Source organism: Genypterus blacodes, unplaced genomic scaffold, assembly GCF_046128005.1.
Source record: "Genypterus blacodes isolate CSIRO-AG114 ecotype Tasmania unplaced genomic scaffold, CSIRO-AGI_Gbla_v1 ptg000414l_1, whole genome shotgun sequence".
Taxonomy (NCBI): Eukaryota; Metazoa; Chordata; class Actinopteri; order Ophidiiformes; family Ophidiidae; genus Genypterus; species Genypterus blacodes.
In genome coordinates this window covers 15622-43562 of record NW_027467186.1, presented here as the reverse complement: position 1 = coordinate 43562, position 27941 = coordinate 15622, and positions in this window count along the sequence as shown.

The window sequence follows — 27941 nt, the reverse complement described above, 5'->3', positions numbered from 1 at the left end:
TCCAGCCCCGACAATAAAAGCCCCAGTTGTACATGATAATGTTCGTTTAAAATACGCATGTTTTCCCTCATCCAGGCCATTGTATTACTTTCCACTGCCGCCAGGGTTTCTGCGGTGGGACAGGCCGGTTTTACAAAGTTTGTTAGTTTGACTGCCTTCCTGTACATCCCTGGGGGAAAGCTGTTGTTAAAAATGCAGTTAGAAATGATCCCCTTGTGGTGTGTTGTCTGAATGATCTTAAAACATTTCCTAATAAAAGTGGGGTTGCCGGCGGTGACCGGGGAAGTTTCCGCCAGAGGCTGCCTCTCCGGACTGCGGAGGGCCGCAAATCGGTTCTGTGTGGTGATGTTTCCATGTGGCCGGGTGGAGGTCCGTCTCTCGGGGTGCGGGGTGCGCTCACCTTTTTGTTGTTTTCCCCGATGCGCCATTCACGTCAGCGACGGGCCTCCTTTCTCCGTTGTTAAAAGTGTAAGTCCACACGGTAAAACACAGTTTTTTGTAAGAAAAATAAAAAAGCTTAAAAACAGCTTAAAAACACACAGAAAACCGAAGGTTTTGTCTTTAAAAAAAGTTAAGAAATAAAACCATAAAACCATAAAATAATAAAATAATAAATTAATAAAATGGTAAAATAATTAAATAACTTTAAAACCATAAAATGCGGCCCTTCTGTAAAAAAATCGGAGTCCTAACGTTTCGCGTCAAGCTTCATCAGAGGATTCTGGCAGCTCTGGCTTCCACTTCCTTAAATGTAGTTACCCATGTGACACTGGGTGGTGTCTCGTTCCCATAGGTCCATGTCATTCGGTCACCGCCCCCCAAGGGAATAAAACAATAAAATAATAATAAAATGCACAAAATAAAATGAGATAAAATACTGTGCAAGTTAAAACACATCAGACAACACCTGGGTGGGGATCGACCCAGGGATGCAAGGAGGCAGTCTCCTGTCCGTTGCCACTACGCTGTGGTGTTCCTGGCGGCTGTGGAGAAGGAAGTGCCTGGAGAGGGGGGGCAAAGGTAAAAACAGACCACCGTGGCTCTGGCTCTGGCTGCTTACAGGTGAGCAAATACACACAGTTTTTTGATTTTAGGCTGCCATATGGGCATGTTTTATATATTTGTTGTGTGTGTTTGCTCTTAATAAAGGTCAAATATTTGTACATTTGATCTTTTTTGTTTATTTTATCCTGTAATGGTTTAACCGTGGCTCTTATTAATAAATTTTCCAGGCTTGGGTTTTTTCTAAAGGCTGCTATTACTCTGTGTGATTGAAGGGCTTGTTTTTCGGTTATTATCTTAAGAAAATTCTTTTTGACCAACCTGACCATCTTAACTGAAGCTGTGGAGTATGTTACTATGTATGGTAAGATGCAGAGGTCAGAAGGAGGTTTGCTTTGTAAGAAAGTCTTATATACACTCCTCAGGAATGTCCTGTTGTATCCTCTGCTCTTCAATGTTTTAAACAAGATTCTTTTAGCTTCTTCAAAGTCACATTTTTGTGTACAGATTCTATGAAATCTCAATAATTGAGATTTGACTATGCCAGCGTAGGTGTGTTTTGGATGAAAGCTGGTCTTGTGGAGGAGAGCGTGAGTATCCGTCTCCTTAAAAAACACTTTGATGTCCAATTTGTTAGTTTGAGTGAAATCTGGTCCCTTGTATGTGGTTGTGTCCAGAAAATCTATTCTTTCCAAATTGGTCACTGCTTTGAGTGTGATTGAAGTGTTGTGATTGTTCAGGTTGGTCAAAAATTCCTCAAATTCCTCTTTTGTGTGTGTCCAAATTCCCCAGATATCGTCCAAGTATCTATAATAATGATCTGGTTTTTTGTGGCATGCAGCCAGGGCCGTAGCTTCCCACTCCGCCATAAAAAGATTGGCATAAGAGGGGGCAAATCTCTTTCCCATGGCAGTCCCTTTAATTTGTAAGAAGAATTCTCCATTAAACTCAAAATCATTTCTAGTTAAGTTAATTTCTAAGAGTTGGAGAAGTTCTTTATCAGGCCTATGTTTATTAGGATTCTTACTAAAGATAGTTTTAATGGCTTGTATGCCCTCTTTTATGTCTATATTAGTGTATAAACTATCTACATCCATTGTAAACAAAATAGCCTGTTTTGGGACTGTTATGGTTTTAATTTTTTGAACAAAATCATATGTATCTTTGACATATGAGGGGTGTTTGATAGAGAGAGGATTGAGGAAATAGTCCAAATATTCAGCTGTGCAGTAAGTTTCACTTCCACAGTCTGAAACAATGGGCCTTCCTGGAGGGATAGAGTATGGCAGGCTCCATTTTGAACGCTCCTTGTGGATCTTGGGCAACAAATAGAAACGAAGAGAGTTAGGGTTTTCAGGAGTCTTTTGTTCTTCATACTAATTTGCCCTACATTTTTAATTTGTCACTGATACCTATTGCTTTTTTTTGTTTGTTTCTTGTATATTACCATGTGTTTACACTGTTTCGACCATATTGTCTTTGATTTCTTTCCCTTGTTCCTTTTTTTTTTTTACGAGGGTTAACCCTAACCCTCGTGCCCTTGGTTCAGCACTGCCAACTAAATAATTTCTCTGTTTTGCGTTAATAAATTTCTTTACATAGAGTGTTTGAGTAATTTTAGCAATTAATGACGTTGTTTCCATATAAATTGGTTTGTCTAATTTTTGGTAATATTTAGTGTCATTTAATTGTCTATAGCCCTCCCACAGATATTGATCTCTATCCTGGATGACAACCACACTGCCTTTGTCTGCAGGTTTGAGAACGATATGTCGGTTACCCTGTAATTCCAATAATGCTTTTCTCTCATCTTCACTTAGGTTGGGAGTTTCAGCATGATATCTATGGTGCCTATTAAATGCTTTAAGGTCGGAACCAATTAATTCAACAACCTCTGGTGGCAAAGAGCCTGCTGGGGGACTCCAGTCTGATTTAGCCGTGAATGGAGTGGGCACAGAAACTCTATCATTCTCAAAATAAGAGGTCAGTTTGAGCCTCCTGTGGTATTCTTGTAAATCAAACCTGCTTTGCATTTTTTGTTTTTTAGCATCTCTGTTTAAGACAGGAATAAAAGTGAGACCACGGTTAAGTAAATTGAACTGATCAGTGGTCAGTTTGAACTCTTTAGTTAAGTTCATTACATTTGATGTCCCCTCCTGAATATGCAGGCTTGTGGGGATATCTAATTTAAACACTGGCACCAATGTTGCAGCATTTCAGTGGCTGTGTCTGACGTCCAATGAATATGCTTCCCGTCTGTCTCAAACTTGTCATGAGGGAGAGCGGGAATGTAACCTACATTGCCCCTAATATATTGATTAAGTTGTTCTAATCGTTGTTGCTCCTGGGCAGGGAGCCTGGTCGAGAAGTTTATCTCTGGAACCCAAATTTCGGCCGTCGGGAATCTAGATTTAGTAGCTCTAATAGCCAACTGTAATTGTTTGACTGAGGTGACGTCCGTGAGCTGAGAGCGCTGATTGATCCCAAATGAGAGAACGACCTTGTCCACCGTGATCCCTCCTTTAGCTTTTAATATTATGTTTTCCGCATGTCTAAATGTGGCTCCTGGGTAGCTATCTATTTGGATCTTTGGGTTTTGAAATGAAGGGATCATAGAGAGATTTGAATCCCCAATAATGAGCCAGGGTTTGCTTACCGTGAGAGACCAGTCGAGCATCTTCCTGGAGGTGTTAATGTGTCTGGTGGGCCTGCGAGTTGGATTCTCCTCCGCTGTCATGGCAACCAGTTCCATTAGCTGTGTGGTGGCCTGGATTTGGCGCCTAGGTGGCCGGGAAGGGCCCTCACCAGCATCTCTAACAACAGGAGTCATCTGCAAACAAGACTGAGTAGCTGTTTTTAGTCTAGTCAATCTCACCTGTTGCGGTGCCCCAGCGCTTGGCTCTGGGTCCTGTGGTGGTGATGAGGCAGGTGTCGGGGTCAGAGTAGGTGTTAAGGGGGCAGTGTATGTTTCCTCCTCCATGGACATAATGTCTAATATTCCTGGCTCTGTCTCAGCCTCCGTGTCCTCAATCTCCCGTTCCATTGACATGAGGTGGGTTTCCTCTGTGTCACTCTCCAGCTGTGGTGAGGAGAGAGGAGGGGGGATGGTGTTCTCCAGCTCTCCCTCAGTGTCATCCACCATTGACATGAGGTCACCTGTTCCTGCCTCACTCTCTAATTGTGTTTCTGATACAGCGAATACTGTATCTTGTGATGGGATAGGGGGATGATGAGGGGGGTGGGATCTTCTTGATCTGGGCCCTTCTCGCCGCGGTTTGGGCGAGGAACTAAGTGCCAGGGGAGGGGGGAATGCTGGCCGCAGATCATCTCCATCACTATCCTCATCAGTCTCAGAGGAGCTATCCTCTGTTTCACCACCGGGTGGTGTCAGTGATCCTGGTTGGGATTCACTGAGAGGTGGATGTTGGATTTTTGCAGTAGTGATGCTCATACTTACTGCTGCTGCTGCTGATGTGGAGGGGGGGTCCGTGGGGAGGATTACCTGTGACACAGGGGCATCCTGGGTGGCTCCCAGCTGGAAGTGGAGCATCCCTTCTGCCTCATCAAGTGTCATCGGGAGCAATCTTTTCCCCAGACAGCGTCTGGCCCATTTGACCGCCACTAACCAAGGAGCTGACCAGTCACCTGGGGACATGCTGTTGAGCTTGGCCATCTCTACAGCTAAGCTGTCCTCATAGTGATCCCGCAGTATGATCATGGTGGTAGTGGCCCAGTTCTGTGCGTTCCCATGGATCAATAACTGAGTGTCAGCTGTGGGGGAGGCCGGTTTAATAATTGTGGAGAGGTGATCCTGGATCCTATTAATAGTAACAGGATGCTCCTGTGAGCCAACATTATTTTGGTGATGTACTAATTTGATTATCCTAAAAATCGATCGTACTTTGTGGGGGAAATCGGGGTCAGCTGATCGCTCGGTGACACTGTCACGTCTATCTGGCTCTCTACGAGCCTCATTTGATCTGTCTACTCGGGGTTGTGTCTTTTTTGGACGTTTATTAAGGGGACGTGTGTGTGTGTCTGCTTGTGACTGTGCGCGTGGGCGGGCACGCGGGGCCCCCCGCCTCGCGCCGGAACCGGCAGAACGGTCAGCTGTGGCGCGTCCGCCTTGTTGTCTGTTTATGTGCTGACGCTCCCGGCCCCGTCGGGCATGGGGGGCGTCAGATCGCCTCGGTGGCCCCGCACTATACTCTGGCCGCGGCCCTTTCGGTGTGCGGTACCATACCCTCGCATCACTGTACTCTGGCCGCGGCCCTTTCGGTGCGCGGTACCGAGGCTCTCCAGTCCGCACCTCCATCAGAGGTAACGGCCTGGCACGTCGGTCAGACGAGCCGTAAAAGCCGCGTCTCGAACCGGGCTGTCTGAGCCGCGGTTCTCCCCGTCCTCTCCCGGGACTGTAGGGACGCGCCCCGCCGGGATGGGACCGGCGATCAGGGCGTGGAGCATAGGGCCAATGTCCCACTTCATGCCGTGGCGCACCTGCCTGGACGTACCCGGCCTCGGGGGAAGCACCGGCGGACGCCCACCCAGCTACGACATCGGCATAGGATCTCCGACCCCCGGGCAACTGGTGCCACATGGGATCGGGTCCCCTCCGTGGAGAATGATTTGGAGGAGAACGTCTAGGCACGGTGTTCCTCCTCCGTTTGCGGCGGACCGTGGTCCACTCCGCTTCGTACGCATCCATTTTGTAACGGTCAGCAATAACAGAATGTAGCAAGTGGCTAGGCTAACCAATGGATGATACGGTGTTTTGGTGTACTTACCGTTTTTTTTGAAGTCCTGGAGTCTTGGTTTTCTTTCCTGCAACTAAAGTGATATTAACAAGCACTATCGCAACGCGTTTCAACTTTTAATATATTGAATATTAATTATGTTTTAGTCTTCGTCAGGCGGCTCGTTAAAGGTGAGTATTTTTCCAATGGCGATGTCAGAGGAAAAGGGGTGGTCCCGGGTCAGCACATCCGGTTCAGGTGTCATGCGGAAGTGGGGGATCCGTTGTCATGGGGACATTCAGGCGTCCGTTGCCGATTCCCTGGTGACGTCCTATCCGGCTGCCGTTGGAAATCGGCTTTACTGTGCACAATCAACTCTGACATCCACATCAATAAAAACCAACAGGTTATTTCAGATTTTATTTCGTGGATAATATCCACAGAGATACAATCACTTGTATTCCCTTCTAAACAGACGTAACCCCAGATAAATATTATTAATTATTATTGTTTGTTATTTTTCACAAAAATTAATTTTTTTCTTTTTAATTGTTCTATTTTTAGGTTCCAATTCAATGCTACAATTAGTTTAAATGGTAAACATTGTTTTTGCTATTTAATTAGACCTGTTTATATGTGTCTAGGTGTAAACAAACACACATCTACGTGTGTGCATGTCCCAGACGATCACATTCTTACCATTAAAGGCTCCTGATAATGAATAATAAGGTAATAGGGGGCCTCTAGGGGTGGTTAGGTTTTATGGCTAGGGTTAGGTTGAAAGGTCACAGCAGTGTTAATTATTTTAATGCTGGGCCATTTTGGTCAAAAGCCCTGTTACTTTGTATTGTAATATTATTTTGTTTAAAGATAAGCAGGGCCCCCTAGGGGTGGTTAAGGTTAGGGTTAGGGTTGGGGTCAGAGGTTAGGGTTACTCCAATTGTTAACACCCTGGTTAATTAGGGTAAAAAATTGTTAGGGTTAGGGTTAGGGTTAGGGTTAGGGTTAGGGTTAGGGTTAGAGTTAGGGTTTAGGGTTAGGGTTAGGGTTAGGGTTAGGGTTAGGGTTAGGGTTAGAGTTAGGGTTAGGGTTAGGGTTAGGGTTAGGGTTAGGTTGAGTGGTGTGAATGCTTATGGGCGTACAAGACGTTTGTGCAGCACTGGCACACGGTGGTCTACTAAAATAGAGCTGGATTCCGTAAAATTACTGCTCCCGCCCTAGTGAGAGCCCGGGTTCAAAGCAAAGTGACAGGTAAAAACAGAATAATAAATGGCATAAATAAATACCTATGTGTAATATAAATAAATTAAATAATGAAATATAGTATAAAATAAATAAATATATACATAAATAACATAGTTAAAAGAATGTATGTGTATGTACACACACACATCCACATGCATATATAAAAAAAATGGATAAATACTTATACATAAATATAAATATAAATTAGAATACAATATAAAACCATGCAATAGTAAAAGATTAGGAGGGTAAGGATAAATTAATTAAAATCAGCGTAAAAATTGGAGTGGTCCGACCCTGAGAATGAGTGGGTGTTGGTCCCCTTCTCCAAGCATAAGTGCTTCCCTGTTTGTGTAAAAGTGCTTCATGCAATAAGGAGTAAAACACACAATATATAAAAACGATAAAATACAAGAGATAAATAAATAATAAATATAAGAGCAGGTTAAATAAAAGGTATATACGTATAAAAGCACAAACAGGTAAAATAAGTGCTGCCTGGGGGCGTAAAACCATCATCCCTTCTCATCGTTGTGGGCTGCATTTCCCCTCTCCTCCCACTGATCAAAGTAAAAAGTCCTAAAATCCTCCCAATGAGTTAATTAATAAATAAATAAATAAATAAGTAATAAAATAGATAGTAAAAGGGTTAGGGTTAGGGTTAGGGTTAGGGTTAGGGTTAGGGTTTAGGGTTAGGGTTAGGGTTAGGGTTAGGGTTTGGGTTAGGGTTAGGGTTAGGGTTAGGGTTAGGGTTAGAGTTAGGGTTAGAGTTAGGGTTAGAGTTAGGGTTAGGGTTAGGGTTAGGGTTAGAGTAGGGTTAGGGTTAGAGTTAGGGTTAGGTTGAGTGGTGTGAATGCTTTAGGTGCGTACAGGACGTTTGTGCAGCACTGGCACACGGTGGTCTACTAAAATAGAGCTGGATTCCGTAAAATTACTGCTCCCGCCCCAGTGAGAGCCCGGGTTCAAAGCAAAGTGACAGGTAAAAACAGAATAATAAATGGCATAAATAAATACCTATGTGTAATATAAATAAATTAAATAACGAAATATAGTATAAAATAAATAAATATATAAATAAATAACATAATTAAAAGAATATATATATGTGCTTTGCACACACACACACACCCACATACATATATAAGGAGAAGTAAATAGATAAATAAATACATATATAAATATAAATAAAAGTAGAATATAAAACCATGCAATTGTAAAAGAATAGTAGGATAAATTAGCTAAAATCAGCGGTAAAAAATCGGAGTAGTCCGACCCTGCGAATGAGTGGGTGGTGGACCCTTCCTCCAGGCATAAGTGCTGTTCTGTCTGTGTAAAAGTGCTTCATGCAAATAAGAAATAAAATACATAGTAAAACAGGTACTGATAAAATATAAGAAATAAAGGAAATAAATAGATAATATAAAGAAAAGGTTAAATAAACAGGCATATACAGTATAAAAGCACAGACAGATAAAATAAGTGCTGCCTGGGGGTGTAAAAAGTACCATCATCTCTTCTCAACGTCGTGTTTCCCCTCCCCTCCCACTGATCTAAGTAAAAAGTCCTAAAATCCTCCCCATAAGTTAATTAATAAATAAATAAGTAATAATATAAGGAGTAAAAAACATGCTCATAAGATATATACATACACAGATAAATAAATAAGGTGCCATTATTATTCTTGTAAAAGAGGTGGGGGTGATTTAAAATGTTCTGTGTCTCTTAATGGTTAAAAATTTAAATAAATAAATAAATAAATAAGTAATTTATAGATGTTAAAATAAATAAATATGAAAAACCGATTAAGAGACACAATCTGAGTTCAATAAAATGAAAAACAGACTAGTAAAATAATTAAAATGAACCCGGGCTCCCTCCCTTTTCTTCCGGGGGGTCCGTCATCGCGGTCACGCGCGCGGTCGGCCAGTCGTTTAGATTTGTTATTTTTGTTTTCATCCCCGGGCGGGGTTTGAACCTGTGCCGACCGCGCACTAGCTCTGGGAGCTTTCCACTGGGCCACGGCGGCCGGAGCTATCCATGGTACTTAAAAAATGCCTTATAAGGTTTTGTGAATCCAGGCATCTAAAAGCTGTTAAAAGGGAATAAAAGGGAATAAAACTGGTGGATAAAAGCTGGCTCCATCTGTGGATCAGGAAGGTCATGTCAGAGGGAGTAAAACAACAAAGAAATAAAACTAATAGCACTGGAGAGCAGCATCTAAAAGATGGAATAAAACTGTGGAATAAAAAAGAGATTGAGAGGAGGTAAAAAGAACATAAAACATCGTAAACGACTAAAACCCAACGTAAAAGAATGTATAAATACTTAAATAAGGTTAAAACCGGCTAAAATATAAATAACGTAAATAAAATATAAATAATTAAATGACGTTAAAACCGGCTGGCATCTTTGTTCTCAGCCTCCTAATCCACACTCTCTCTCTTCTCTTGCGTGTGCCGTCGCTCCACAGGATGCTGCTCTCCAGGCCAAAGAAAGTTAAAAACTGGATTCCGTGAGTATAAAAGTGGTGCACTAGGGGAGTGTCTTTATTATTGTGTGTGATGTTGTTCTTGTGTTGCTTTATTCTGATAAAAAGTGCATTCTTTGTTTCCCCCACATATCTTTTAAAACAATGTTTGCATTCAATGCAGTAAACGATGTTTTTGGTTGTGATGTTAAAAGGATCCAGTATAAAACACACTCCTCCCCCCAACACATGATCGACCCTCCTGAATCCACTTGTTTGGGGAGGAGCCGCTGTTTCAGGGGCCGCCCGGAGTCCCGAAGAAACAAGTAAATCTTTTAGGTTCTTGTTTCTCCGGAACGCCGAGACGAGTTTATATTGCCGGAGAGGGGGGTGGGTGGATTGTGAGTGTGTGAATGCGTGTCTAAGTTTGCGGTGAATGTTAATGTTGCATGCCGAATAAGTGGTAATGATGGGGATGATCCGGACGGCATCCCCGGGGTCCGGGCTCGGTAGGGGGTGGGGGGCCGGTGGGGGTGGGTTAAGGTTAGGGTTAGGGGAGGGAAAGAGGTTAAGGTTAGGGTCGTGTGGAGGGCTCAGGATAGGAAGTGGAGTGGGTGGTGTCGACGGAGGGGAGTGAGTGGAGGGGGTTTGGGCCGAGTCCTTCGCCGTGAGGTACCGGAGAGTGTCTGATTTAATTTGACGGAGGAGTCGTTTTGAATAGTGACGACACCTTAGTGCCTGGAACAGAACTGAAGTGGCGTGATGGAAATGTTCTATGTGGGTGCATAATCTATAAAATCGTATCAGTTGTGATTTAATTAAGCCGGTGAATGTGTGTTTTGGGTGAAAGCTGTGTTTGTGAAGGAGACTATGTGTATCTGTGTCTTTAAAGTATACTTTGGTGTGGATGATCTTCGTGTTGTCGTTCTGTTCCAGGCAAAAAAGTGTCGTGTCCAGGAAGTTAACGGTGAGGGGGTCTGAGGTGTGTTTTATGGAGATGTTGGGGTGGTGAGTATTGGCCTGGTGGATGAAATCGGCGAAGGACTCGGGCCCGTGGTCCCAGATCCCGAAGATGTCGTCCAGATATCTGAGGTACAGGCGGGGGCGGAGGCTGCAGCTCGACAGGAGAGTCCGTTCCCACTCCGCCAGATATAAGTTGGCGTAGGAGGGGGCGAACCTTTTTCCCATGGCCGTGCCGGACACCTGCAGGAAACGTCGGTCCCCAAAAACGAAATCGTTCCGGGAGAGACCGAGCTCCAGCAGGGCCAGCACGGCCTCATCATGGCGGAGCGGGTCAGGGTGTCTCCTGAAGGCTTGACGGACAGCCTCCAGCCCCCGCACTGCATCGATGTTTGTGTATAGTGCATCTATGTCAATTGTAAATAAAAATGAGTGTTGAGGCATGACTATGTGTTTGACTTTACTTATGAAGTGATATGTGTCCTGTATGTAACTATCATGTGTGAGTGAGATGGGTTGCAGGAAGGAGTCTATATATTGCGCAACATTGTAAGATTCACTGCCACAGTCCGAGACGATAGGTCTCCCCGGGGGAACCTCGTGAGGAACAGTCCACTCAGCTGGGTTTTTGTGGATTTTGGGGAGGAGGTAAAACAGACGGTCACGTGGTGTGTCCGGGTGAAGCAGGAAGTTATGCTGTTTCCTGGTGATGAAATTGCCGGCCAACAAGGAGTCCACAACTTCTTTGATCATGTATTTGGTGTGTGTCTGTAGTGAGTGTGTTATAGGAATGTAGTGTTGTGTGTTTTCTAATTGTCTGTGTGCTTCCTGTATGTATTGGGACTTGTCCATGATCACTATGCAGGACCCCTTGTCAGCCGGTTTGATAATGATGTCCGGGTTATTGCTGAGTGATTTTATTGCGGTTTTCTGAGCGGGAGTGAGGTTTGATTTTGGTACTATTTGGCCAAGAGGATGACTATGTAGAATTTGTTTGTTATGTGTAATGAGTTTATTAATTGGTGATGATATCTGTGTCTGTAGCGGCTCCCACTGTGATGGGAGCGTGAATGGTTTGTGTTGGTAGTCATCCTCGTAGTCAAAGTAGTCCATGATTTTTAGCTTCCTGTTAAATCTGTGGACGTCCCGCACGAGATCCCCCCTGTGTCTCGGAACTGCGGCAGGAATGAAGGTTAACCCCTTCAACAGCAGCTCCTCCTCTGGGCCCGAAAGGAGAAAATGTTTTGTTAGATTTACTATGTTGGTGCGTGGGGCCAGTGGGCCCCGACGCTTCTCCATCAGACCCAGTTTTTTATTTGATGGAGCCAGTACTTAAAAATGCTCTCAGCCGTAGCCCGGGTCCAGTGGATTAAATCGGAGCCCACCCGGAAGCGCAGCCTGCTCAGATCATTGAGGTATTTATAGTGGGCAATGATGAACTTGTTTAATGTAGTGAGGTTTTCCTGATGGTCGGTGGGCAGAGCATCCGAAAAGTTGATTATGGGGATGTGGACGGAGGCATTGGGGAAGATTTTCTTCGCTGTTCTCCAGAGGCCTTGAAGCTGTTTTATTGCTGTTTTTTGTGGATGTTGTTCCCTGTTGTTAATGCCGGCTGAAATAATGACATATTCTATGTGTGGGTGTGGTTTTAACTTGAGTAAAATTTTGTCTATGTGTATGAATTTAGCGCCCGGAAAACTGTCTATCTGAATGCCTGTATGTACTATGTGTTCGGGGATCAATGAAAGATTGGAATCCCCGATAATGAGTGTTGGATGTGTGATATCTAAGTGCCAGTCAGTGTATTTGCGTGTAGTGTGTATATGTTTGGTAAATCTATGTGGCTGTGTATTACTGGTGAGTGGTGATTGTGGTGGTGATGATGGTTCGGGAGTTGAAGAGGGCTCAGAGTGGGTTGTTTCAGAGATGAAAATAATTTCCTCGTTTGGCCCTCTCATCACTTTCTGCCCTCTCTCCCTTACCGTGATGTGTGGTGGTGGATTACGTGAGGAGTGAGGGATCGGGTCCCGTGCGGAGGCGCAGGCCCCTGGGATGTCAGGTGAAGAGTCCACAACCACATTATTGAGTTTTGATGTTCGCTTGCGGGGCCAAGTCGGTGGTTGTGGACTCGCATGCAACGTGGTTGCTGCTGTTAAAGTGCATGTTGCCTGCGCCTCTGGTGTGGCTGTGCGTGGTGCAGTGATGAGTGGTGGAAAGGCCTCTGGAGAAACAGCTGCCTCTCGTCCACAGGCTGCTAGGGAATCTATAGGAGGGGAGGCAGTACGGTTAAAAACAAGGGGCGGACTATGGCAAGGCATATTATTAACAGTTAAAACATTTTCCAGGGCACACAAGATGGCCTCCCGTGCCCCTAAAATGGTGGCTGGCTGTAGGCGCCTGCCAAACCGATTTCGGGCCCATTTCTCTGCCGTGCCAAAATCCGCCTCGTTAAAAGAATCCAGCCCCGACAATAAAAGCCCCAGTTGTACATGATAATGTTCGTTTAAAATACGCATGTTTTCCCTCATCCAGGCCATTGTATTACTTTCCACTGCCGCCAGGGTTTCTGCGGTGGGACAGGCCGGTTTTACAAAGTTTGTTAGTTTGACTGCCTTCCTGTACATCCCTGGGGGAAAGCTGTTGTTAAAAATGCAGTTAGAAATGATCCCCTTGTGGTGTGTTGTCTGAATGATCTTAAAACATTTCCTAATAAAAGTGGGGTTGCCGGCGGTGACCGGGGAAGTTTCCGCCAGAGGCTGCCTCTCCGGACTGCGGAGGGCCGCAAATCGGTTCTGTGTGGTGATGTTTCCATGTGGCCGGGTGGAGGTCCGTCTCTCGGGGTGCGGGGTGCGCTCACCTTTTTGTTGTTTTCCCCGATGCGCCATTCACGTCAGCGACGGGCCTCCTTTCTCCGTTGTTAAAAGTGTAAGTCCACACGGTAAAACACAGTTTTTTGTAAGAAAAATAAAAAAGCTTAAAAACAGCTTAAAAACACACAGAACCGAAGGTTTTGTCTTTAAAAAAAGTTAAGAAATAAAACCATAAAACCATAAAATAATAAAATAATAAATTAATAAAATGGTAAAATAATTAAATAACTTTAAAACCATAAAATGCGGCCCTTCTGTAAAAAAATCGGAGTCCTAACGTTTCGCGTCAAGCTTCATCAGAGGATTCTGGCAGCTCTGGCTTCCACTTCCTTAAATGTAGTTACCCATGTGACACTGGGTGGTGTCTCGTTCCCATAGGTCCATGTCATTCGGTCACCGCCCCCCAAGGGAATAAAACAATAAAATAATAATAAAATGCACAAAATAAAATGAGATAAAATACTGTGCAAGTTAAAACACATCAGACAACACCTGGGTGGGGATCGACCCAGGGATGCAAGGAGGCAGTCTCCTGTCCGTTGCCACTGCGCTGTGGTGTTCCTGGCGGCTGTGGAGAAGGAAGTGCCTGGAGAGGGGGGGCAAAGGTAAAAACAGACCACCGTGGCTCTGGCAAGGTTAGGTTGAGTGGTGTGAATGCTTTAGGTGCGTACAGGACGTTTGTGCAGCACTGGCACACGGTGGTCTACTAAAATAGAGCTGGATTCCGTAAAATTACTGCTCCCGCCCCAGTGAGAGCCCGGGTTCAAAGCAAAGTGACAGGTAAAAACAGAATAATAAATGGCATAAATAAATACCTATGTGTAATATAAATAAATTAAATAATGAAATATAGTATAAAATAAATAAATATATAAATAAATAACATAATTAAAAGAATATATATATGTGCTTTGCACACACACACACACCCACATACATATATAAGGAGAAGTAAATAGATAAATAAATACATATATAAATATAAATAAAAGTAGAATATAAAACCATGCAATTGTAAAAGAATAGTAGGATAAATTAGCTAAAATCAGCGGTAAAAAATCGGAGTAGTCCGACCCTGCGAATGAGTGGGTGGTGGACCCTTCCTCCAGGCATAAGTGCTGTTCTGTCTGTGTAAAAGTGCTTCATGCAAATAAGAAATAAAATACATAGTAAAACAGGTACTGATAAAATATAAGAAATAAAGGAAATAAATAGATAATATAAAGAAAAGGTTAAATAAACAGGCATATACAGTATAAAAGCACAGACAGATAAAATAAGTGCTGCCTGGGGGTGTAAAAAGTACCATCATCTCTTCTCAACGTCGTGTTTCCCCTCCCCTCCCACTGATCTAAGTAAAAAGTCCTAAAATCCTCCCCATAAGTTAATTAATAAATAAATAAGTAATAATATAAGGAGTAAAAAACATGCTCATAAGATATATACATACACAGATAAATAAATAAGGTGCCATTATTATTCTTGTAAAAGAGGTGGGGGTGATTTAAAATGTTCTGTGTCTCTTAATGGTTAAAAATTTAAATAAATAAATAAATAAATAAGTAATTTATAGATGTTAAAATAAATAAATATGAAAAACCGATTAAGAGACACAATCTGAGTTCAATAAAATGAAAAACAGACTAGTAAAATAATTAAAATGAACCCGGGCTCCCTCCCTTTTCTTCCGGGGGGTCTGTCATCGCGGTCACGCGCGCGGTCGGCCAGTCGTTTAGATTTGTTATTTTTGTTTTCATCCCCGGGCGGGGTTTGAACCTGTGCCGACCGCGCACTAGCTCTGGGAGCTTTCCACTGGGCCACGGCGGCCGGAGCTATCCATGGTACTTAAAAAATGCCTTATAAGGTTTTGTGAATCCAGGCATCTAAAAGCTGTTAAAAGGGAATAAAAGGGAATAAAACTGGTGGATAAAAGCTGGCTCCATCTGTGGATCAGGAAGGTCATGTCAGAGGGAGTAAAACAACAAAGAAATAAAACTAATAGCACTGGAGAGCAGCATCTAAAAGATGGAATAAAACTGTGGAATAAAAAAGAGAGATTGAGAGGAGGTAAAAAGAACATAAAACATCGTAAACGACTAAAACCCAACGTAAAAGAATGTATAAATACTTAAATAAGGTTAAAACCGGCTAAAATATAAATAACGTAAATAAAATATAAATAATTAAATGACGTTAAAACCGGCTGGCATCTTTGTTCTCAGCCTCCTAATCCACACTCTCTCTCTTCTCTTGCGTGTGCCGTCGCTCCACAGGATGCTGCTCTCCAGGCCAAAGAAAGTTAAAAACTGGATTCCGTGAGTATAAAAGTGGTGCACTAGGGGAGTGTCTTTATTATTGTGTGTGATGTTGTTCTTGTGTTGCTTTATTCTGATAAAAAGTGCATTCTTTGTTTCCCCCACATATCTTTTAAAACAATGTTTGCATTCAATGCAGTAAACGATGTTTTTGGTTGTGATGTTAAAAGGATCCAGTATAAAACACACTCCTCCCCCCAACACATGATCGACCCTCCTGAATCCACTTGTTTGGGGAGGAGCCGCTGTTTCAGGGGCCGCCCGGAGTCCCGAAGAAACAAGTAAATCTTTTAGGTTCTTGTTTCTCCGGAACGCCGAGACGAGTTTATATTGCCGGAGAGGGGGGTGGGTGGATTGTGAGTGTGTGAATGCGTGTCTAAGTTTGCGGTGAATGTTAATGTTGCATGCCGAATAAGTGGTAATGATGGGGATGATCCGGACGGCATCCCCGGGGTCCGGGCTCGGTAGGGGGTGGGGGGCCGGTGGGGGTGGGTTAAGGTTAGGGTTAGGGGAGGGAAAGAGGTTAAGGTTAGGGTCGTGTGGAGGGCTCAGGATAGGAAGTGGAGTGGGTGGTGTCGACGGAGGGGAGTGAGTGGAGGGGGTTTGGGCCGAGTCCTTCGCCGTGAGGTACCGGAGAGTGTCTGATTTAATTTGACGGAGGAGTCGTTTTGAATAGTGACGACACCTTAGTGCCTGGAACAGAACTGAAGTGGCGTGATGGAAATGTTCTATGTGGGTGCATAATCTATAAAATCGTATCAGTTGTGATTTAATTAAGCCGGTGAATGTGTGTTTTGGGTGAAAGCTGTGTTTGTGAAGGAGACTATGTGTATCTGTGTCTTTAAAGTATACTTTGGTGTGGATGATCTTCGTGTTGTCGTTCTGTTCCAGGCAAAAAAGTGTCGTGTCCAGGAAGTTAACGGTGAGGGGGTCTGAGGTGTGTTTTATGGAGATGTTGGGGTGGTGAGTATTGGCCTGGTGGATGAAATCGGCGAAGGACTCGGGCCCGTGGTCCCAGATCCCGAAGATGTCGTCCAGATATCTGAGGTACAGGCGGGGGCGGAGGCTGCAGCTCGACAGGAGAGTCCGTTCCCACTCCGCCAGATATAAGTTGGCGTAGGAGGGGGCGAACCTTTTTCCCATGGCCGTGCCGGACACCTGCAGGAAACGTCGGTCCCCAAAAACGAAATCGTTCCGGGAGAGACCGAGCTCCAGCAGGGCCAGCACGGCCTCATCATGGCGGAGCGGGTCAGGGTGTCTCCTGAAGGCTTGACGGACAGCCTCCAGCCCCCGCACTGCATCGATGTTTGTGTATAGTGCATCTATGTCAATTGTAAATAAAAATGAGTGTTGAGGCATGACTATGTGTTTGACTTTACTTATGAAGTGATATGTGTCCTGTATGTAACTATCATGTGTGAGTGAGATGGGTTGCAGGAAGGAGTCTATATATTGCGCAACATTGTAAGATTCACTGCCACAGTCCGAGACGATAGGTCTCCCCGGGGGAACCTCGTGAGGAACAGTCCACTCAGCTGGGTTTTTGTGGATTTTGGGGAGGAGGTAAAACAGACGGTCACGTGGTGTGTCCGGGTGAAGCAGGAAGTTATGCTGTTTCCTGGTGATGAAATTGCCGGCCAACAAGGAGTCCACAACTTCTTTGATCATGTATTTGGTGTGTGTCTGTAGTGAGTGTGTTATAGGAATGTAGTGTTGTGTGTTTTCTAATTGTCTGTGTGCTTCCTGTATGTATTGGGACTTGTCCATGATCACTATGCAGGACCCCTTGTCAGCCGGTTTGATAATGATGTCCGGGTTATTGCTGAGTGATTTTATTGCGGTTTTCTGAGCGGGAGTGAGGTTTGATTTTGGTACTATTTGGCCAAGAGGATGACTATGTAGAATTTGTTTGTTATGTGTAATGAGTTTATTAATTGGTGATGATATCTGTGTCTGTAGCGGCTCCCACTGTGATGGGAGCGTGAATGGTTTGTGTTGGTAGTCATCCTCGTAGTCAAAGTAGTCCATGATTTTTAGCTTCCTGTTAAATCTGTGGACGTCCCGCACGAGATCCCCCCTGTGTCTCGGAACTGCGGCAGGAATGAAGGTTAACCCCTTCAACAGCAGCTCCTCCTCTGGGCCCGAAAGGAGAAAATGTTTTGTTAGATTTACTATGTTGGTGCGTGGGGCCAGTGGGCCCCGACGCTTCTCCATCAGACCCAGTTTTTTATTTGATGGAGCCAGTACTTAAAAATGCTCTCAGCCGTAGCCCGGGTCCAGTGGATTAAATCGGAGCCCACCCGGAAGCGCAGCCTGCTCAGATCATTGAGGTATTTATAGTGGGCAATGATGAACTTGTTTAATGTAGTGAGGTTTTCCTGATGGTCGGTGGGCAGAGCATCCGAAAAGTTGATTATGGGGATGTGGACGGAGGCATTGGGGAAGATTTTCTTCGCTGTTCTCCAGAGGCCTTGAAGCTGTTTTATTGCTGTTTTTTGTGGATGTTGTTCCCTGTTGTTAATGCCGGCTGAAATAATGACATATTCTATGTGTGGGTGTGGTTTTAACTTGAGTAAAATTTTGTCTATGTGTATGAATTTAGCGCCCGGAAAACTGTCTATCTGAATGCCTGTATGTACTATGTGTTCGGGGATCAATGAAAGATTGGAATCCCCGATAATGAGTGTTGGATGTGTGATATCTAAGTGCCAGTCAGTGTATTTGCGTGTAGTGTGTATATGTTTGGTAAATCTATGTGGCTGTGTATTACTGGTGAGTGGTGATTGTGGTGGTGATGATGGTTCGGGAGTTGAAGAGGGCTCAGAGTGGGTTGTTTCAGAGATGAAAATAATTTCCTCGTTTGGCCCTCTCATCACTTTCTGCCCTCTCTCCCTTACCGTGATGTGTGGTGGTGGATTACGTGAGGAGTGAGGGATCGGGTCCCGTGCGGAGGCGCAGGCCCCTGGGATGTCAGGTGAAGAGTCCACAACCACATTATTGAGTTTTGATGTTCGCTTGCGGGGCCAAGTCGGTGGTTGTGGACTCGCATGCAACGTGGTTGCTGCTGTTAAAGTGCATGTTGCCTGCGCCTCTGGTGTGGCTGTGCGTGGTGCAGTGATGAGTGGTGGAAAGGCCTCTGGAGAAACAGCTGCCTCTCGTCCACAGGCTGCTAGGGAATCTATAGGAGGGGAGGCAGTACGGTTAAAAACAAGGGGCGGACTATGGCAAGGCATATTATTAACAGTTAAAACATTTTCCAGGGCACACAAGATGGCCTCCCGTGCCCCTAAAATGGTGGCTGGCTGTAGGCGCCTGCCAAACCGATTTCGGGCCCATTTCTCTGCCGTGCCAAAATCCGCCTCGTTAAAAGAATCCAGCCCCGACAATAAAAGCCCCAGTTGTACATGATAATGTTCGTTTAAAATACGCATGTTTTCCCTCATCCAGGCCATTGTATTACTTTCCACTGCCGCCAGGGTTTCTGCGGTGGGACAGGCCGGTTTTACAAAGTTTGTTAGTTTGACTGCCTTCCTGTACATCCCTGGGGGAAAGCTGTTGTTAAAAATGCAGTTAGAAATGATCCCCTTGTGGTGTGTTGTCTGAATGATCTTAAAACATTTCCTAATAAAAGTGGGGTTGCCGGCGGTGACCGGGGAAGTTTCCGCCAGAGGCTGCCTCTCCGGACTGCGGAGGGCCGCAAATCGGTTCTGTGTGGTGATGTTTCCATGTGGCCGGGTGGAGGTCCGTCTCTCGGGGTGCGGGGTGCGCTCACCTTTTTGTTGTTTTCCCCGATGCGCCATTCACGTCAGCGACGGGCCTCCTTTCTCCGTTGTTAAAAGTGTAAGTCCACACGGTAAAACACAGTTTTTTGTAAGAAAAATAAAAAAGCTTAAAAACAGCTTAAAAACACACAGAAAACCGAAGGTTTTGTCTTTAAAAAAAGTTAAGAAATAAAACCATAAAACCATAAAATAATAAAATAATAAATTAATAAAATGGTAAAATAATTAAATAACTTTAAAACCATAAAATGCGGCCCTTCTGTAAAAAAATCGGAGTCCTAACGTTTCGCGTCAAGCTTCATCAGAGGATTCTGGCAGCTCTGGCTTCCACTTCCTTAAATGTAGTTACCCATGTGACACTGGGTGGTGTCTCGTTCCCATAGGTCCATGTCATTCGGTCACCGCCCCCCAAGGGAATAAAACAATAAAATAATAATAAAATGCACAAAATAAAATGAGATAAAATACTGTGCAAGTTAAAACACATCAGACAACACCTGGGTGGGGATCGACCCAGGGATGCAAGGAGGCAGTCTCCTGTCCGTTGCCACTACGCTGTGGTGTTCCTGGCGGCTGTGGAGAAGGAAGTGCCTGGAGAGGGGGGGCAAAGGTAAAAACAGACCACCGTGGCTCTGGCTCTGGCTGCTTACAGGTGAGCAAATACACACAGTTTTTTGATTTTAGGCTGCCATATGGGCATGTTTTATATATTTGTTGTGTGTGTTTGCTCTTAATAAAGGTCAAATATTTGTACATTTGATCTTTTTTGTTTATTTTATCCTGTAATGGTTTAACCGTGGCTCTTATTAATAAATTTTCCAGGCTTGGGTTTTTTCTAAAGGCTGCTATTACTCTGTGTGATTGAAGGGCTTGTTTTTCGGTTATTATCTTAAGAAAATTCTTTTTGACCAACCTGACCATCTTAACTGAAGCTGTGGAGTATGTTACTATGTATGGTAAGATGCAGAGGTCAGAAGGAGGTTTGCTTTGTAAGAAAGTCTTATATACACTCCTCAGGAATGTCCTGTTGTATCCTCTGCTCTTCAATGTTTTAAACAAGATTCTTTTAGCTTCTTCAAAGTCACATTTTTGTGTACAGATTCTATGAAATCTCAATAATTGAGATTTGACTATGCCAGCGTAGGTGTGTTTTGGATGAAAGCTGGTCTTGTGGAGGAGAGCGTGAGTATCCGTCTCCTTAAAAAACACTTTGATGTCCAATTTGTTAGTTTGAGTGAAATCTGGTCCCTTGTATGTGGTTGTGTCCAGAAAATCTATTCTTTCCAAATTGGTCACTGCTTTGAGTGTGATTGAAGTGTTGTGATTGTTCAGGTTGGTCAAAAATTCCTCAAATTCCTCTTTTGTGTGTGTCCAAATTCCCCAGATATCGTCCAAGTATCTATAATAATGATCTGGTTTTTTGTGGCATGCAGCCAGGGCCGTAGCTTCCCACTCCGCCATAAAAAGATTGGCATAAGAGGGGGCAAATCTCTTTCCCATGGCAGTCCCTTTAATTTGTAAGAAGAATTCTCCATTAAACTCAAAATCATTTCTAGTTAAGTTAATTTCTAAGAGTTGGAGAAGTTCTTTATCAGGCCTATGTTTATTAGGATTCTTACTAAAGATAGTTTTAATGGCTTGTATGCCCTCTTTTATGTCTATATTAGTGTATAAACTATCTACATCCATTGTAAACAAAATAGCCTGTTTTGGGACTGTTATGGTTTTAATTTTTTGAACAAAATCATATGTATCTTTGACATATGAGGGGTGTTTGATAGAGAGAGGATTGAGGAAATAGTCCAAATATTCAGCTGTGCAGTAAGTTTCACTTCCACAGTCTGAAACAATGGGCCTTCCTGGAGGGATAGAGTATGGCAGGCTCCATTTTGAACGCTCCTTGTGGATCTTGGGCAACAAATAGAAACGAAGAGAGTTAGGGTTTTCAGGAGTCTTTTGTTCTTCATACTAATTTGCCCTACATTTTTAATTTGTCACTGATACCTATTGCTTTTTTTTGTTTGTTTCTTGTATATTACCATGTGTTTACACTGTTTCGACCATATTGTCTTTGATTTCTTTCCCTTGTTCCTTTTTTTTTTTTACGAGGGTTAACCCTAACCCTCGTGCCCTTGGTTCAGCACTGCCAACTAAATAATTTCTCTGTTTTGCGTTAATAAATTTCTTTACATAGAGTGTTTGAGTAATTTTAGCAATTAATGACGTTGTTTCCATATAAATTGGTTTGTCTAATTTTTGGTAATATTTAGTGTCATTTAATTGTCTATAGCCCTCCCACAGATATTGATCTCTATCCTGGATGACAACCACACTGCCTTTGTCTGCAGGTTTGAGAACGATATGTCGGTTACCCTGTAATTCCAATAATGCTTTTCTCTCATCTTCACTTAGGTTGGGAGTTTCAGCATGATATCTATGGTGCCTATTAAATGCTTTAAGGTCGGAACCAATTAATTCAACAACCTCTGGTGGCAAAGAGCCTGCTGGGGGACTCCAGTCTGATTTAGCCGTGAATGGAGTGGGCACAGAAACTCTATCATTCTCAAAATAAGAGGTCAGTTTGAGCCTCCTGTGGTATTCTTGTAAATCAAACCTGCTTTGCATTTTTTGTTTTTTAGCATCTCTGTTTAAGACAGGAATAAAAGTGAGACCACGGTTAAGTAAATTGAACTGATCAGTGGTCAGTTTGAACTCTTTAGTTAAGTTCATTACATTTGATGTCCCCTCCTGAATATGCAGGCTTGTGGGGATATCTAATTTAAACACTGGCACCAATGTTGCAGCATTTCAGTGGCTGTGTCTGACGTCCAATGAATATGCTTCCCGTCTGTCTCAAACTTGTCATGAGGGAGAGCGGGAATGTAACCTACATTGCCCCTAATATATTGATTAAGTTGTTCTAATCGTTGTTGCTCCTGGGCAGGGAGCCTGGTCGAGAAGTTTATCTCTGGAACCCAAATTTCGGCCGTCGGGAATCTAGATTTAGTAGCTCTAATAGCCAACTGTAATTGTTTGACTGAGGTGACGTCCGTGAGCTGAGAGCGCTGATTGATCCCAAATGAGAGAACGACCTTGTCCACCGTGATCCCTCCTTTAGCTTTTAATATTATGTTTTCCGCATGTCTAAATGTGGCTCCTGGGTAGCTATCTATTTGGATCTTTGGGTTTTGAAATGAAGGGATCATAGAGAGATTTGAATCCCCAATAATGAGCCAGGGTTTGCTTACCGTGAGAGACCAGTCGAGCATCTTCCTGGAGGTGTTAATGTGTCTGGTGGGCCTGCGAGTTGGATTCTCCTCCGCTGTCATGGCAACCAGTTCCATTAGCTGTGTGGTGGCCTGGATTTGGCGCCTAGGTGGCCGGGAAGGGCCCTCACCAGCATCTCTAACAACAGGAGTCATCTGCAAACAAGACTGAGTAGCTGTTTTTAGTCTAGTCAATCTCACCTGTTGCGGTGCCCCAGCGCTTGGCTCTGGGTCCTGTGGTGGTGATGAGGCAGGTGTCGGGGTCAGAGTAGGTGTTAAGGGGGCAGTGTATGTTTCCTCCTCCATGGACATAATGTCTAATATTCCTGGCTCTGTCTCAGCCTCCGTGTCCTCAATCTCCCGTTCCATTGACATGAGGTGGGTTTCCTCTGTGTCACTCTCCAGCTGTGGTGAGGAGAGAGGAGGGGGGATGGTGTTCTCCAGCTCTCCCTCAGTGTCATCCACCATTGACATGAGGTCACCTGTTCCTGCCTCACTCTCTAATTGTGTTTCTGATACAGCGAATACTGTATCTTGTGATGGGATAGGGGGATGATGAGGGGGGTGGGATCTTCTTGATCTGGGCCCTTCTCGCCGCGGTTTGGGCGAGGAACTAAGTGCCAGGGGAGGGGGGAATGCTGGCCGCAGATCATCTCCATCACTATCCTCATCAGTCTCAGAGGAGCTATCCTCTGTTTCACCACCGGGTGGTGTCAGTGATCCTGGTTGGGATTCACTGAGAGGTGGATGTTGGATTTTTGCAGTAGTGATGCTCATACTTACTGCTGCTGCTGCTGATGTGGAGGGGGGGTCCGTGGGGAGGATTACCTGTGACACAGGGGCATCCTGGGTGGCTCCCAGCTGGAAGTGGAGCATCCCTTCTGCCTCATCAAGTGTCATCGGGAGCAATCTTTTCCCCAGACAGCGTCTGGCCCATTTGACCGCCACTAACCAAGGAGCTGACCAGTCACCTGGGGACATGCTGTTGAGCTTGGCCATCTCTACAGCTAAGCTGTCCTCATAGTGATCCCGCAGTATGATCATGGTGGTAGTGGCCCAGTTCTGTGCGTTCCCATGGATCAATAACTGAGTGTCAGCTGTGGGGGAGGCCGGTTTAATAATTGTGGAGAGGTGATCCTGGATCCTATTAATAGTAACAGGATGCTCCTGTGAGCCAACATTATTTTGGTGATGTACTAATTTGATTATCCTAAAAATCGATCGTACTTTGTGGGGGAAATCGGGGTCAGCTGATCGCTCGGTGACACTGTCACGTCTATCTGGCTCTCTACGAGCCTCATTTGATCTGTCTACTCGGGGTTGTGTCTTTTTTGGACGTTTATTAAGGGGACGTGTGTGTGTGTCTGCTTGTGACTGTGCGCGTGGGCGGGCACGCGGGGCCCCCCGCCTCGCGCCGGAACCGGCAGAACGGTCAGCTGTGGCGCGTCCGCCTTGTTGTCTGTTTATGTGCTGACGCTCCCGGCCCCGTCGGGCATGGGGGGCGTCAGATCGCCTCGGTGGCCCCGCACTATACTCTGGCCGCGGCCCTTTCGGTGTGCGGTACCATACCCTCGCATCACTGTACTCTGGCCGCGGCCCTTTCGGTGCGCGGTACCGAGGCTCTCCAGTCCGCACCTCCATCAGAGGTAACGGCCTGGCACGTCGGTCAGACGAGCCGTAAAAGCCGCGTCTCGAACCGGGCTGTCTGAGCCGCGGTTCTCCCCGTCCTCTCCCGGGACTGTAGGGACGCGCCCCGCCGGGATGGGACCGGCGATCAGGGCGTGGAGCATAGGGCCAATGTCCCACTTCATGCCGTGGCGCACCTGCCTGGACGTACCCGGCCTCGGGGGAAGCACCGGCGGACGCCCACCCAGCTACGACATCGGCATAGGATCTCCGACCCCCGGGCAACTGGTGCCACATGGGATCGGGTCCCCTCCGTGGAGAATGATTTGGAGGAGAACGTCTAGGCACGGTGTTCCTCCTCCGTTTGCGGCGGACCGTGGTCCACTCCGCTTCGTACGCATCCATTTTGTAACGGTCAGCAATAACAGAATGTAGCAAGTGGCTAGGCTAACCAATGGATGATACGGTGTTTTGGTGTACTTACCGTTTTTTTTGAAGTCCTGGAGTCTTGGTTTTCTTTCCTGCAACTAAAGTGATATTAACAAGCACTATCGCAACGCGTTTCAACTTTTAATATATTGAATATTAATTATGTTTTAGTCTTCGTCAGGCGGCTCGTTAAAGGTGAGTATTTTTCCAATGGCGATGTCAGAGGAAAAGGGGTGGTCCCGGGTCAGCACATCCGGTTCAGGTGTCATGCGGAAGTGGGGGATCCGTTGTCATGGGGACATTCAGGCGTCCGTTGCCGATTCCCTGGTGACGTCCTATCCGGCTGCCGTTGGAAATCGGCTTTACTGTGCACAATCAACTCTGACATCCACATCAATAAAAACCAACAGGTTATTTCAGATTTTATTTCGTGGATAATATCCACAGAGATACAATCACTTGTATTCCCTTCTAAACAGACGTAACCCCAGATAAATATTATTAATTATTATTGTTTGTTATTTTTCACAAAAATTAATTTTTTTCTTTTTAATTGTTCTATTTTTAGGTTCCAATTCAATGCTACAATTAGTTTAAATGGTAAACATTGTTTTTGCTATTTAATTAGACCTGTTTATATGTGTCTAGGTGTAAACAAACACACATCTACGTGTGTGCATGTCCCAGACGATCACATTCTTACCATTAAAGGCTCCTGATAATGAATAATAAGGTAATAGGGGGCCTCTAGGGGTGGTTAGGTTTTATGGCTAGGGTTAGGTTGAAAGGTCACAGCAGTGTTAATTATTTTAATGCTGGGCCATTTTGGTCAAAAGCCCTGTTACTTTGTATTGTAATATTATTTTGTTTAAAGATAAGCAGGGCCCCCTAGGGGTGGTTAAGGTTAGGGTTAGGGTTGGGGTCAGAGGTTAGGGTTACTCCAATTGTTAACACCCTGGTTAATTAGGGTAAAAAATTGTTAGGGTTAGGGTTAGGGTTAGGGTTAGGGTTAGGGTTAGAGTTAGGGTTTAGGGTTAGGGTTAGGGTTAGGGTTAGGGTTAGGGTTAGGGTTAGATTTGGGTTGGGGTTCGGGTTGCGGTAGAGACATAGTCTCTTGGCAACCCAGTGCACACTCCATCAATGCCAAAGGCCCAAACCAACACTCACTTCTCATTGAGGCCTGTAGGCCATAATGTTGATAATCTGGAAATCCAGATCCTCTCCTGTCTCCTTCTCTGTGAGGCGGTCCAATGGGGATTCTGCTGTAATACTGAAACATGCACTGAATCCCATCCGTGCAGTTTTAGGTGTTGCACTAATGGGGTCCTGGTCTCCATCAGGCTCCGGACATTGTATTTGTGTCTCCAGAGTCTGGTGGAAAGAGGATTGCCCGTTTCGCCAATGTATAGAGAGCCACATAGATTACAGGTAAGTAAATATACACAATTTTTGGATTTTAGACTGCCATATGGGCATGTCTTGTACACTTCTTGTGTGTGTTTATTTTTAACCCAATTTAACCGTTTGTATATTTGTTCCTTTTTGTTTGTTTTGTTTTCTAGGGGTTTGATTGCGGCTCTAATTAACAAATCTTGTAAATTTGGATTTTTTCTAAAAGCTGCAATGACCCTATGTGACTGCAAAGTTTGTCCCTTCTTCACAAAATCTTGAAAGTTATTTTTGACCACTCTGATTAACGCCCTAGAGGGTGTGGAGAATGTAGTAATCAAGGGCAAAAGGTCGAGATCAGATGGAGGTCTGCTTTGTAAGAAAGTCTTATAAGACCTCCTCAGGAAAGTTCTGGTGTATCCTCTGTCTCTGAGTGCCCTGAAAAGAATTTGGGTAGCCTCCTCAAAATCACTTTTCTGTGTACAAATTCGGTGGAATCTAAGTAATTGAGATTTCACTAATCCAGCGTACGTATGTTTAGGGTGGAAGCTGGATTTGTGTAACAGAGCGTGTGTGTCTGTTTCCTTAAAGAACACTTTAATGTCCAATGTGTTGGTTAAGGCAAAATGTGTACCTTTATAGGTAGTAGTGTCCAGAAAGTCTATTCTGTCCGAATTGATGACGGATTTGAGTTTGATTGAGGCATTGTGGTTGTTCAAAGTGGTCAGAAATTCCTTAAAATCCTCCTCTGGATAAGTCCAGATCCCCCAAATGTCGTCCAGATATCTATAATAGTGGGTGGGCCTCTTTTGGCAACTGGCCAATGCGGAGGCTTCCCACTCTGCCATAAAAAGGTCCGCATAGGCTGGAGCGAATTTTTTGCCCATAGCAGTTCCCTTAATTTGTAAAAAGAACTCTCCATTAAATTCAAAGTCATTCCTGGTTAAATTGATTTCTAATAGTTGGAGCAGTTCTTTGTCAGGCCTATGTTTGTCTGGGTTCTTACTGAATACATTTTTTATGACTTGTAAGCCCTCCTTAATATCAATATTAGTGTACAGGCTGTCTACGTCCATGGTGAACAAAATTGCCTGCTGTGGAACTGTTATGGATTTAACTTTTTGGACAAAATCATATGTATCTTTTACATAGGAGGGGTGTCTTATGGACAGAGGATTAAGAAAATGGTCCAAATATTCAGCTGTGTAGTATGTTTCACTGCCACAGTCTGAAACGATTGGTCTGCCTGGAGGTATACGGTGAGGTAAGCTCCATTTAGCCGGGTCTTTATGGATTTTTGGTAACAAATAGAACCGTCTGGGTCTCGGTTCTGAGTCGCCGATGAGATAAGCTCTTTGCTTGGCGTTGATAAATTTCTTCTCATAAAGTTTTTGGATAATTTTGATCATCAGAGGGATGGTTTCTATGTAGATGGGGTTATTTAATTTTAGATAATAATTTTTATCATTCAATTGTCTATAGCCCTCCCACAAATATTGCTGTCTATCCAGAATAACAACTACGCTGCCCTTATCTGCAGGTTTGAGAACTATCTGTTTGTTATTCTGGAGCTCCAATAAGGCCTCTCTTTCTCCCTCCGTGATGTTAGGGGATTCAGAGCGTGAGACAAAATGTCTGCTAAAGGCCTTGGTGTCCTTCTCTATCAGTGACACCACATCCGGGGACAGTGCCGCCTTGGGGGGTGTCCAGCTGGATTTTTTAATAAATGGGAGGGGAGCAGAAGTTTTATCATTTTCAAAATAGGAGGTGAGTTTTATTCTCCTATGATAATTTTGTAAATCCCACCTACTTTGTAATTTTTGATTTTTATTATCCAATTTCAGAACTGGGATGAAT